Genomic DNA, 12,343 nt, shown 5'->3' with positions numbered 1-12,343 from the left:
CGTTGAAGACACAAGCGTGGATGAATGGGCGAGCTGGCGAAACGTGAAAAACGACTGGTTAATTGCCGCTGATTTTATTTTTTTCGGGAGGTTCCGCTGAGATTTGGCGCGAAAAATCCTACTTCCAACAGTTCTTTGCTTCTCTGTAAAAATAATAATTAAAAAACTTTAATTTGGGTAACTCGACTCAAAATGAATAATGTTAAATAATAGGGATATTATATTATTAATTAATCAATTATAAATTATTATGAATCACAGGGAAAGCCTGAAAAACTTGAAAAAAAACTGCTTTATTATTGTGGATTTTATTTATAATTCTCTACAGAGGTTCCGCTGCGTCTTTGCCATAGATCAAACATTTTGCTATTCTATTGGAGAATAAATCCCCGTCCGGGACGAATTAACTTGGGTTAACTTGACTTATTTAAAATCATAGCAATCAATACCGTCTCCCTTCAATCACAGTACAAAGAGCATATCGACCATGAAATGGTTCTTAGAGGACTCACAAAATCTTTCAAGTCTCTCGGTGAACAGAACTATCTTCATTATTACTGGTTAAATTTTCCTTTTTAAACCTTTAAACCTTTCCTAACATATTTCTATCTTACTACGATTAACACCATATTTTAGTTGTTCTGAACCAATAGGCGTTCTTTTTGAAGTTTTAAATCCTAGTTATGCTAAGTTATGTCAAGCTAATTCGAGGTGAACAAGGGTTTTCGCTTTCACAAAGGAGAATCTTCAACCCTAAGCAGTCAAATTACGCATCATGTAGAAAAATAGCTCTAGGAACTACTAATACCTATGAATATAATTGCAATCTTTCGTTCTCCAAAAAAGAGGGAAAAATTGCAGTTCCAATATCCAGTAGGCTATGTAAATGTTTCACCATATCGATGAAATTACCTCAACCTTTATAAAAAGAATTCATTGTAAACAAAACGTATTCGTTCATGGTCAGTTTCTTGCAATTGATTTCGATATTGAAATTTATAAAACAGGGGAATTTATCTTTTTTATAATATGTTGAAGGCGCGTATTCCAAAGTTCATGACATGTTCCTAAAAGGCGTAAATCGCCAAAAGGTGGGCTGGGAAAATCATTCAGTGTTTCAAAACATAGATCATCAATTATTCAGAGGAATTCGTATGGTTCGTATGACATCCAGTGCGATGCATTCTGTGGATAATTAACAGTATATCCTTGATATTTAAAACGACTAAAACGCCATTATTATTCAACTAGGGTATTTCAATCTCAGTTGTTGCTCTAGTTAGCCATTGTTCCGACACTGGTGGTTCCGACACATCATAAGCTTTATCTATGCCGAAACTCTTATGTCATAACACTCATAAATTTATGTTTTTATTAACATAAATGCATTTTTCAAATAGATATCTGAATTAAAATTCTGATTAGTATCTGATTGGCTAAACGCGGATCCAGCAATTAAAAAAAACAAATTTTGAATGAATATTACTAAAAGTCTGATTGATTTTTTCTGAAGCAGATAGAATGAAACAATTTCACTAAATTTACGAAATTGAAAATTGACACAGCTCCATTTCTCGGTGGAACCTCCTTAAATATAATCTGATTACTTAAACATCGACAATTTGAAGGCATTTTTTTCTTTTTGTTATATGCTTCCAATCCTGTGGTGCGCGAAAAGTTTCCAGCCTTAATAAATTAAGCCTATTGATAATGATTTTAAAAGTTGCTGTGGGCCATTTTCTCATCGATTATTTCGCGTCCTATAAATATACGTTTATATTGCCACTCCAGTGCAGTTCTAAAATGACTACAATATGTGGAATTCTTCATCTTATTTTCAACAACCTTTGTCATGCCTGACGGCGAATTTTTTTCCTTTATATTAACTTCTACTCGTACAAACCAGATAATTGTACATTTACGTTCACATTTTCTCCTTTTATGCATGAAATTATTTCCACTTACTTATTGAAATGTATTAAGCATACGCCTTCTTGTAAAAAAGGGGATTAAGAAGGCTGAATGCATATGACACATCGTGTATAGGGAAAAATTACGTTTATGTAGAAGCTTAATGTGTATGTAATGGGATTAACTATGATTGGGATAGGTTCTCATGACTTCACGAGACCAGATTAAGTTTTAATAAAGATTAAAAAATGGCATTAGGATCTCGCGAATTGAAGAGGATCTAATACTTATACTTCTATATTAGTCCAGCTTCATTGAATTATATGAAACCCAAATTTCATTGAATGTTCTGTTTATACTAAACGATTTGATAATTAACCTTTCATTACATCCATGTATATGTTTTTCTTATTGTGTCTATGCTATCAAAGTGTTGTTCCCATTGAATATTTTAATATTTAGAGTTTGCTGCGAAATATATCGACGGCTTGACGTGATTATTTTTTTAATCCTTAATTTTCTAGTCAACTCCAATATTCATTGATTTTTTCATCGGTATAACTAGGTTACTTTACTCTAAAATGCGTTGTTCTATTATGTGAATGAAAGTAAAAGTTAAGTTCTAACTTCTTCACTGATTGGAAATTTAAATCAGTTATCGTGCGTGTTAAAACGCTTAATCCAACTGATACGTATTTCATTAATAAAATGTATGTTTTCCTTTACCATGATGGATTAATTTATTGTGATATGATATTATTTAGGTATAGAACTGTATTGAATGTGCAGCTTTTACTGACGCAGAGGTGTATATGCGTGCTCAATAGAATCTTTAATGCGTCACACTCCGAAACTTTATGATGATCTTAAAATTATCATGAAATCCAAGAAATAAGCCTAATTACATTGTTTGACAAAAACCAAAAAGGACCCCTCGAAATGCACGAATTGGTTCAATTTATAACTATATCCTCAAGTGATCATTCTCATTGGTTTTCCAATACTGTGAGTCAGTCGAAAAATTAGTATCCTTTCGTTGAAATGAAATAATAATAATAAAAAATACTTTTCCTACAGAGGTAAAAACCCGGAGATACACCGAGTTTTTTTATCAAAAAGACTTCTTTAGAGTTATTTCTATGTTATACACCTCTAACTCCAATATTCACCAGAAATTCTGTTCGCTCAATTGCAAAACAATGTAACGCGAAGAAACTTAAGCCCTATTCGACGAGAGGGACATATGTTCGTCAAAAAATATTCAATCGAATTCACTCCAATTTTTGTCGAAGTACCAATACTTCCAAGATTTAAAACTGATATCAATCCCGAATATTTTCGCAGTTTTAAAGGGAGCCGGTTCTTTTATCGACATTTAAAATTTATCGTCAACTGGATCGTACCAAACGTTGATAACACTGTTGAATAAGATCATATAACTTAACGACTCACTGAAATTAGATTGGTCATTTGCACTGTGCAAACGGCCGAATCCAAGTCTTAATGATGAAGAGGTTCCAATCTAGGGTTCAATCAAATTCAGGTTTAGGCTCTTTCCTGATTTTATTGCGTATCAATTGTTTTTCTATGGCTTTTAATTTTACGATGAGTCATTGCTACCAGTGAGAATGACACCCCTCTTTTCAAAATGCACGGAGTTTCATCCAAACTGATTTCTTTTGGTGTTGGGAATCCATGAAAATGCCTTATCCATTTTTATATATGCTATGTTCGAGACTCAACTATTTTTTGTGCTGCTTAATGTAATTTTATGGTGAGTTTCCTCCACTTAAGCCGTACACATTCATAGGAGGAGCTTTTTTTAGTTTAATTCTCAACCGTAAAAATGCAATGCCCTAAAAAAAGTAGTTGGTTTTTTTATATGGCGTTTGTCATTCAGATAAAGTAATACCATGGATAATGTAAGAATAGATTTCTAAAATTTATTGCCTTTACAATGTTTAATGTTGCTGATCTTCCGATAAAACGTCTGAGAGAAGTTTATATTAAGTGATATTGTGTTGAATGACACAAATAATTATTTAATTTAGTTGAAAAGTACAGTATGGAAGAAATGGAAAACGGAGAAACTTTCTTTCGAAAAATGTATTTTACAATGGTTTGGGGACCTATCGTAAGATATATTTGTAACGCTATATATATATCTGCATTAATAATTTTTATTGTGATGTTGGATATGGAGTGCTTTTCATTTAATGTACTGATCTACAGTGTAATTAAGCGTGTCTGACTTGAGGTTTGACGTGGAAAGGTCAGTCTCTTATTCTCCTACGAGCTAGAAGACTCAAGAGTGAAGTTTCATTGAAAGGAATGAGGCTATTTGGATTATAACAGATTTATTTTCGTTGAAATAAAATTAAAATACAACATTATGGATCTGTTTTGTCTTTTCAACACTCTTCTTAGTGTATTGGGTAAATTGTTAGCTTAGATTTAAATGTATCATCAGTGTCAGCATCTGAAATAAAGAATTAGTCATGCAGATGATGGGTTTATGTTGAAGAAATATTGCATCGTTGCTTGAAATTGTAAGTAAATAGATTTAAGAAATATTCTTCCCGAATCTTTATAACCAATTAATCCAAAGAATTATTTGGCTCTAATTCTTAGTCCATCAGTAGCTTTGGCGCCTTTTTCACCAAATTATCCCAATAAATAATCTCTGTCAGAAAATCTTTTCTCTTAATATGAGAAAAAAGATATTTGAAAATGATTTCTCATCAAGGATATTACAATTGTATTCGCTTTAAACATACCAAATTTTTGCAAGCATTATACGTGCCCTTTATGATAGATTTTTAAGGTCTCATTTCATAGCTTTGGAATGCATAAAGTTTGAAAAGAAAACATTTATTCTCGATATGGTACCTTATCGTAGAATTTTGTTTTAATGTGTAAAGAATAATACACTTGGACCTAATCAATAGTCGCACCTAATTTTTTTGAGTATTTATAATGTAGTAGTAAATTCTAACTGATAAAAAAACGGTAGTTGCTTCAATAATATAAAATATATGTTCTAAATAATTTTGTAAAATCCATAGCTAGCTATGAAGATTTGTGTTTATGGAATTGAATAGACCACGTGATTTGCGATATAAAATTTCTTACAAATGAAAGAACCACAACAATTTCCGGTGAAATAATAATCACATTCAATGGATATATCCAAGAGTTTTTATTTAAACACTATAGATATACTTTGTCCTTTCTAAAGCTGGTGAAAAACATCAAATGGGGAATATGCATAAACATGTGAAACATCAATAATTGCGATAACATAACACACTTCAACGAAGATAAGAAGCGTGCAATTACTTTTATGGTCTACTTTACACCTACCAGCAAAGTTTACAATACACCCACAACTTAGAATATACCTGAAAATTCCAATTCCTGGGGAAAACAGATATCTGCAGTAATTAGGTTCTGCAAGAGTTTGTCCTTGGACAGTGATATTTTCATTTAATACGATATGCAAACGAAAATTCCCAATTTACGTCCACAGAAAAGTGGAAATGTGTTTTCTGCAGCACAAATTCGTTTTACTACAACGCCATTGATGCATTGTTGGAATATCCCAGGCAACATCCTCATTTTTTTCTTCTCCCTTCCTCATTTTTAGTTTATATTAAAATAATTGGTAGCGCAAGACACATAAATCAAAATCCTGATCATTGCAGTGCATTCATCAATTTGATGCTTGTGCACAAACCAATTTAAGGTTTGTATACTAAAAGTACTTTTCATGGATATATTGAGATCGTTATACTTTTAGTTCGCAAGAAGAATCTTTCTTATTTTTTTTCCAAGCAAGTGTTCACGGATTTTATGAGCTGCCACCGGGTAAGTACCGTACCATGCAGTACGGACGCCAACGAGACAGATTTGCTGATGTTGAACATCCAAAATGAGGTAAGAATGTTATAAATGTGTACTTAAATGTGCTTGCTTAATTTCATGGAATACTGGCGAGACATAGAAAAAATATTGAGAAAATACGGGTAAAAATATATTAAAATAAGCCATATGAAAATATATGACGAATATCAGGCGCACGTGACTGGCGAATGATCTGTAATGAGAGGTTGGAGTTCAAAGATAGGTCAAGGCAAAAGATTCTCTTTAAAGCGAATAACTTTATTTTTGTATACACCTTTAAAAATATCTGTCCTTAAATCTTTACCAATCTTAGTAAATTAAAAGATACTGGTAATGTCCCACAAATAACTCAATTTTACTTCACATCCCGTCTCAATATATTCTGGTAAATATGTTTTGAAACCGATGGTGAAGTAAAATTAAAGTGTTTGTAGAAAATTGCCGGTAACTTTTATTTTTATATATTAGAATGTTAGAATTCTTACATTTCAAGCCTAAAACAACACCTTAATTTACCAATCATAATATTATCAGTATATGTATGTATATTGATTGTAATAGGCCTTGAATGAAATAACAAATCCAAAACTCAATTTTATTCATCGCCGCTAGCGTAGGGCGACTCATTTTTTCCCTTATCGGCACCTGGGGGGGGTTCGTAGCAGCATTCAACAATCACCACCCACACATTTCTCCACCCACCGTGCCTGACCCTTAAAAACCCTCTGTTACCCCTGCGCCGAAAATAAAACGGACACCCGCCCCTGGGAGATATCCAACCACCCCCGTATCGCGTTAGAGTTCTCATCAGGGCCGGCAGGGATGCATAAGCACGCGCCAGCCTCGAACGCAAAGGGAAGGGGTTGCTATGGGGAAGGGTGGGGGTGACACGGGTTCTGCGAAGGCCACAGTGGAATGGGGAGAGAGGAAGAATGGGAGGGGGAGGCATGGGAAAAGTCGAGGAAGTTGGGGCCGTATCTCGTGAGAGTTTGTCGAACTATAAAACCGACCCTAACATCTTTCGAGGGTCTCACCACGTTCATTTACTCGTGTAGAGCAATTTTAATTTTAGAACACTATGGGAGGTAGCCAAAAAGTCCCCAGCTAAAGAGTTGACTTTTAAATTTTTACAACGGGTTCGACTCTACCGATGATATGGAACGCTTTGAAAAGCAGCCGACAATTGTTTCCGCTTATGTTGACGTCATGAGAGCAAAATACATGGGAAGACTGTTAATACTATGCAAAAAATTGTGTGCTACAACTTATTTTTTCAAAATGATAGGTGTCCTTCATGTATTTCTATCTCCTAAACACAAAATTAATTCTTAAAACATTTAATTTATGGCAATGTAACGTATAAATATTGTAATATATCCTGTAATATGTAGTATGTGTGGAGATGAAAGGCTAGATCAGAATATCCTGAATATGGCATAGCTATACCAGAAATCTCTGAATGATCGGATGATGGACAATTTGTGCTAGATGCTTCACCATGAACACATATGTACCTACCTCATCAGGAGAAAAGCAATGAGAAGGAACTATCTAAATCTAAGGAATCTAAGGAACTATGGGGTGAAAGATGGGGTGAATGATTGAATTCAATGATGAATCATTTCACTGTGTTAATATTTCCTCATGCTATTCGAGCAAACTTTTATTTTACTTCAACAGGACTTGTTTTCCATGCAGGTCCTACTTACTGACACAGGTATTATTGAAATTAACGGAGTATATGTATATAACTCGCTTTGCTCGCTGGGGGGGATCTGCCCCCCCCTAGGCCCCCCCGAAAAAGGCCTGCGGCCTGTTATGCTCACTGTGGGAGGTATTACACTTTTTGTTTGCTACTTGTTACTTAAGGATCGTTTACTTTTAAGCTGGCTAGCTTAGGTATAAACAATATTTCAACTTTCACGTAAAACGAGCGCATGGTACGTAGGCTACAATATGAATGTAAATATTTACTAAGAGAAACGTTTTTCTGAGGGGCTAAAAAAGTAAAATAAATTTCTACGAGTTTCTCTAACTTATTCAATTCAAATACAAAAAACGTTGAGACCACGTTCCACTGTAGCACCCAATGCATACGTAATACCAAAATATAACCACTTTACGCATCACAATGAAAAACACGTTTATTAATTATTTTCCAAAAAACTCAACCAAATTCTTGATATACGAATAAGATGTGACAGCTGTTCCCCTTCGTAAGCGAATTACTTAGGGACTGAATATCAATATCTAGAAACAAATGCGCCTTAGCATGAATTGGGGCTAGTATGACGAATTTTATCGAAATATTATTGATCGTGATCGCGAATGATTTCACTTCAGAAATACCTCTATTTAAAGTTTTAATGAATCGGGATACACAAATATCTCAGCTTTAATATCCAACGCAATGCGCAATAAATCTGGTGAGTAACGGATCACAGTCTTTGGTGTACAAGACATTGTGAATGTCAAGATTTCGATAACTTAGTCACTCAAGGAAACGTGATTTTCGCAAGAAAATAATTGAATAAGAAATACCTTTATTTGCACTTATCTTCCATATTGTATTATTCACTGCCTATTCACTCCTGCAGCTCACGGATAACATTGTACATTAAAAAGAATATTAATGGAAAAAAGAACGTAAACAAAAATAAAAAGTTATCACCATCACAAAAAATGAAAATAAAATCATTTTTACCTACCTATAATATGTAAGACTTGTTTAAAAGTCTTTCTACTACAATCGTGTACCGCTAACAAGATACGAACTATAGTAAACAGCACGAATCATATTTCTAAAATGGCATTTAGTGCACTTGTTAACTTTGAAATTAATAACCACCACAAGTTCGATGTAATATACCAAAAACAACAACTAATTTCCTACTTTATATTTCTCCGCTTTTCATTTGAATGCGCTTTGATTTAAACAGATGTTTGTTCTTGCGGAAAGAAGACGCAAAGAAATAGACACTTAAAATATTACTTTCTTAATTTCCTTCCTTATATTTATCAGTTTTTCGTTTGAATTCCTTTATCTTCTTTCCCAATTTAGCTCCTCTTGTTTGCATAAACAAATATGTTGCTATGATTGTTCGTTTGTATGACTGCCGCGCCGTGGTGGCCATTTTGAACTAATCCCCATAATCAATTTTATTTAAATAGACAGATAAATAATTGGAAATTTATTGTTTTCATAATTTTTCCTGGGGTTTCAGACAATTTTAGAGGGGGTCTTCATAAGACTTTTTGTCGTATCTCGTCTCGTTCACCCCAAACATTTGTATGAGTGAGTGAATGAATGAGTGGTCGTTAGGGGATTTTATGATATATAGATGAGTTTCATCAAACTTGTGGATGATACGATATTAGTATCATTTTCTATACGGAGTATCATTTTCGAAATCAGGAGGCAGAAATAAGTATTGAATTCCTATTTTACGGAAAAAGTTGGCTTAATATTGCAAAGTATAATTAATAATTCCACAAATTTAAATACAAACTTGTAAATTGGTTATATACGACTTCCATTATTGGTATTTCGGTTCTAAGATACTTTGCAGCAGCACAAGGCTCCGAATGCAATATAATAAAATATGCATTATTAAATAAATTACCTTTAACTGAAATATTTGGGAGATTGGGTTGGTGTGGAGCTTCCTAACCTTTGGGTTCGCGTTCAAATACCAGCGCACAGTGGGCGGAAATCGAAAAAAGTGTGACAAAATCCTAAATTTTCACTATTTTTTTGGTAAAAAAAATGGTACAGTCCGATAGAATAATGTCCAAGGATTAAGGAACTATGGATATTTCAATATTTGGTTCACCCATTAAATCATTAGAATCCGTTAAAGACGAGAAAAAATTATAAAAAATGTCAATTCTGAATTTCTGCAAAAATTGAGTATTTACTTTCGCTATTGAGCCGTTAATATGGTTTTCCATAAATTTCAACGCATATTCTGTAAAAGAGTAAACCTTTCCTAAGAATTACACGGGATAGTTTATTTGTTTTTATAAATTTTTCATATAATAATTAAACATTCAAAAGTGCATTGTTTTTGGACTATTTTTTACATAAAGTGGAAAAAAACTTTATGAAGGCGACGAGACTCGATCTTAAAATTCATATGGAAATAAAGACCTGAATCTTGACTATATGAACCAAAAGAAAAATCTTGCTCCAACTTGCTACCTTGCTTGTTGATGGGATATGTATAAAAAGTCAACGCTGCCGCCCGGCCCGGCCGCGGATTACCCTGATTTGGTTTTTGCTCCAGGGTAAAGCAAATAATGGTTCCACCACTATTATTTTACCCCAATTGTTAGGAAAGATGTGAAATCTAAAAGTAAAGGCAATATTTTGTCCAAAAAAATTTCGTACTCTCTTGTTGCACATAGAAAGTAGAAAATTCGCCGCTGCCGCCGGTCACCCATGAGCCCTATGAGGACGTGTGACCATACGTCGGCAGAGTGCTTTGTTCCCTTATTCGTACTTATTCTCACATACATATGCACAGGGAATTTCCCGCACTTCAGGTCCCTTCAAACTAGAAATGCCTCCGACCTTGAGGAGAGGGAAAGAATCGAAGCAGGCGCGTCAGTGCACACGACCGACAGACCGCAATTGTTCCTTGGGGCGGTACTCCGCTTCCACTACTAGTAGCTCTCTAAGTAACACCTCTTGACTACTCCAGCTTATTGTTCCTTCAAAATGTGGGGCTCTTGAATTTGGTGTTTGGGGCTAGGTTGTTTCTTTGAAACTCGCCGCTATTTGTTTTACCACCGCAGCGCACGTGCATCGGTTAATGCCCTCCAAAAGATCGCTTCCCTGGAACCATAGACCTGGAACACGCTAGTGAGCGAGTTAGCTGGCGATTTACCGGGCGGTTTTCCCAAAAATTCACACGTTCTATTGTCTTAGGTAATGTCTTGCTTCCTCAGTTTTACTCATACGGTCAGTCTAACTTAGCTAGTAAGTGTTGAAACATCGACGTCTTTTAGCCACAGTGACTACTGGCAGAGGAGTTCTCCTAGGTGAGCCCATCGATTGGTTACCGGTTGTCGAACTTACTCTAATACAGAGAGGTCGTACACGACGGAGGGAATACATTAATCGGTCACAGGTATGATTAACACCACTAGTTTTAGAAATATTTTATGTCGATAAGACAACGTTAGAAAATGTAGCAATTCTTTGTGGCTTGTAGATTTAGAAGCTTTTATCTCCGACAGGGGAGAAAATGAAGAGGAGGAAAGTGACTCGAAAAGAACTGCACGATGCTATGTGCCAAGGAATGGTGTAGACGGTAGAGTCGAAAAAACTATTGGCATTCAAATTTATATTAAAAAATTTAGTATTGGGGGAGATGCAGAGATAAAGGATTTTTTGGGAAATTAGCGACTTCTAATTGATGAAGATCGTTTCCGCGAGTATTGCTCTTCCACTGCCGCCCTTTATGTGGAGCACTCTGAATGGTATTATATACCCCCAACTGTGCATAAGATTCTAATACATGGAGCGTGTATTGTAAACGCAGCAGTGCTACCCATTGGACAATTGTCGAAGGAGGCCCTTGAATCGAGGCACAAGGATATTAGGAGGTTCAAAGAGCAGCACTCCAGAAAATTTTCCAGTGCAAAATTTTATTTTTCTAAGACTTCTTCTATCTTCGGACGCAATAGTAACCTCATCAATCGATTCGAATCACGGAAATGTGAAGGTACCTAAGGGAGCTGGAACCTCCTTCTGATTGACGAGAACGCAGAGTCAGATGGAGACGAGATTGATTCAGGTAACGAAGACCTATAACTGTATTTACTCTGGTATGCATTATTTCCATTTCATTAGTCATTCATTTCAGAAACAGAAATATGGTTTTAACTTCTAATGAAAATAATCGAAAAATACTTGCATTAATTTCCGTGGAATACATTGGTAAAATCCATATCCTTAACATTACATAGATACCACGCATCTATACATTGTATGATGTATCGATACATCACAGTTAAGTTGTTTAGGGTTATGTATCAAAGTTTCTAAGTCAGTGATCGTACTTGTATGAATATAATAAGCATCTAACATGCAGCGCTTTTAATATTAAAATTAGGGAAATTTTACTGTTTCCGCCATTTTATTTTAGAGAGGCCCCTGATTGTTCTAGAGCAAAACTAACATTAGAATCGGATGAAGGAGGTCAAAATAATTAAAAATCGAAAAAATCGCAGATCTACGTTGAATAATAATAATGGAGATATTAGTTTTGTCAAGCTTTTTTCGATTTCCGCCCACTGTGCAGCGTCTGCAGAGCATTTGAAGAGACTGCCCGATCCCAACCTGAATTTTGAGGACACTTGAGGACCTTAGAAGCCAAGGGGGATAGTGCAAATTTTTTTGAGATAACTGCAGATGATGGTAGCTGGGGTACTCAATATTGTTGTAACAAAGGGATACATCTAAACCACTGAATCTATATGTATATTCTTATCAGTGATTCATTTGTAGTCCTTTGCCACAACA

Source organism: Ischnura elegans, chromosome 4 (assembly GCF_921293095.1).
Source record: "Ischnura elegans chromosome 4, ioIscEleg1.1, whole genome shotgun sequence".
Lineage (NCBI taxonomy): Eukaryota > Metazoa > Arthropoda > Insecta > Odonata > Coenagrionidae > Ischnura > Ischnura elegans.
The sequence above is the reverse complement of the archived record's forward strand: the minus strand, read 5'-3'. Positions refer to the sequence as shown.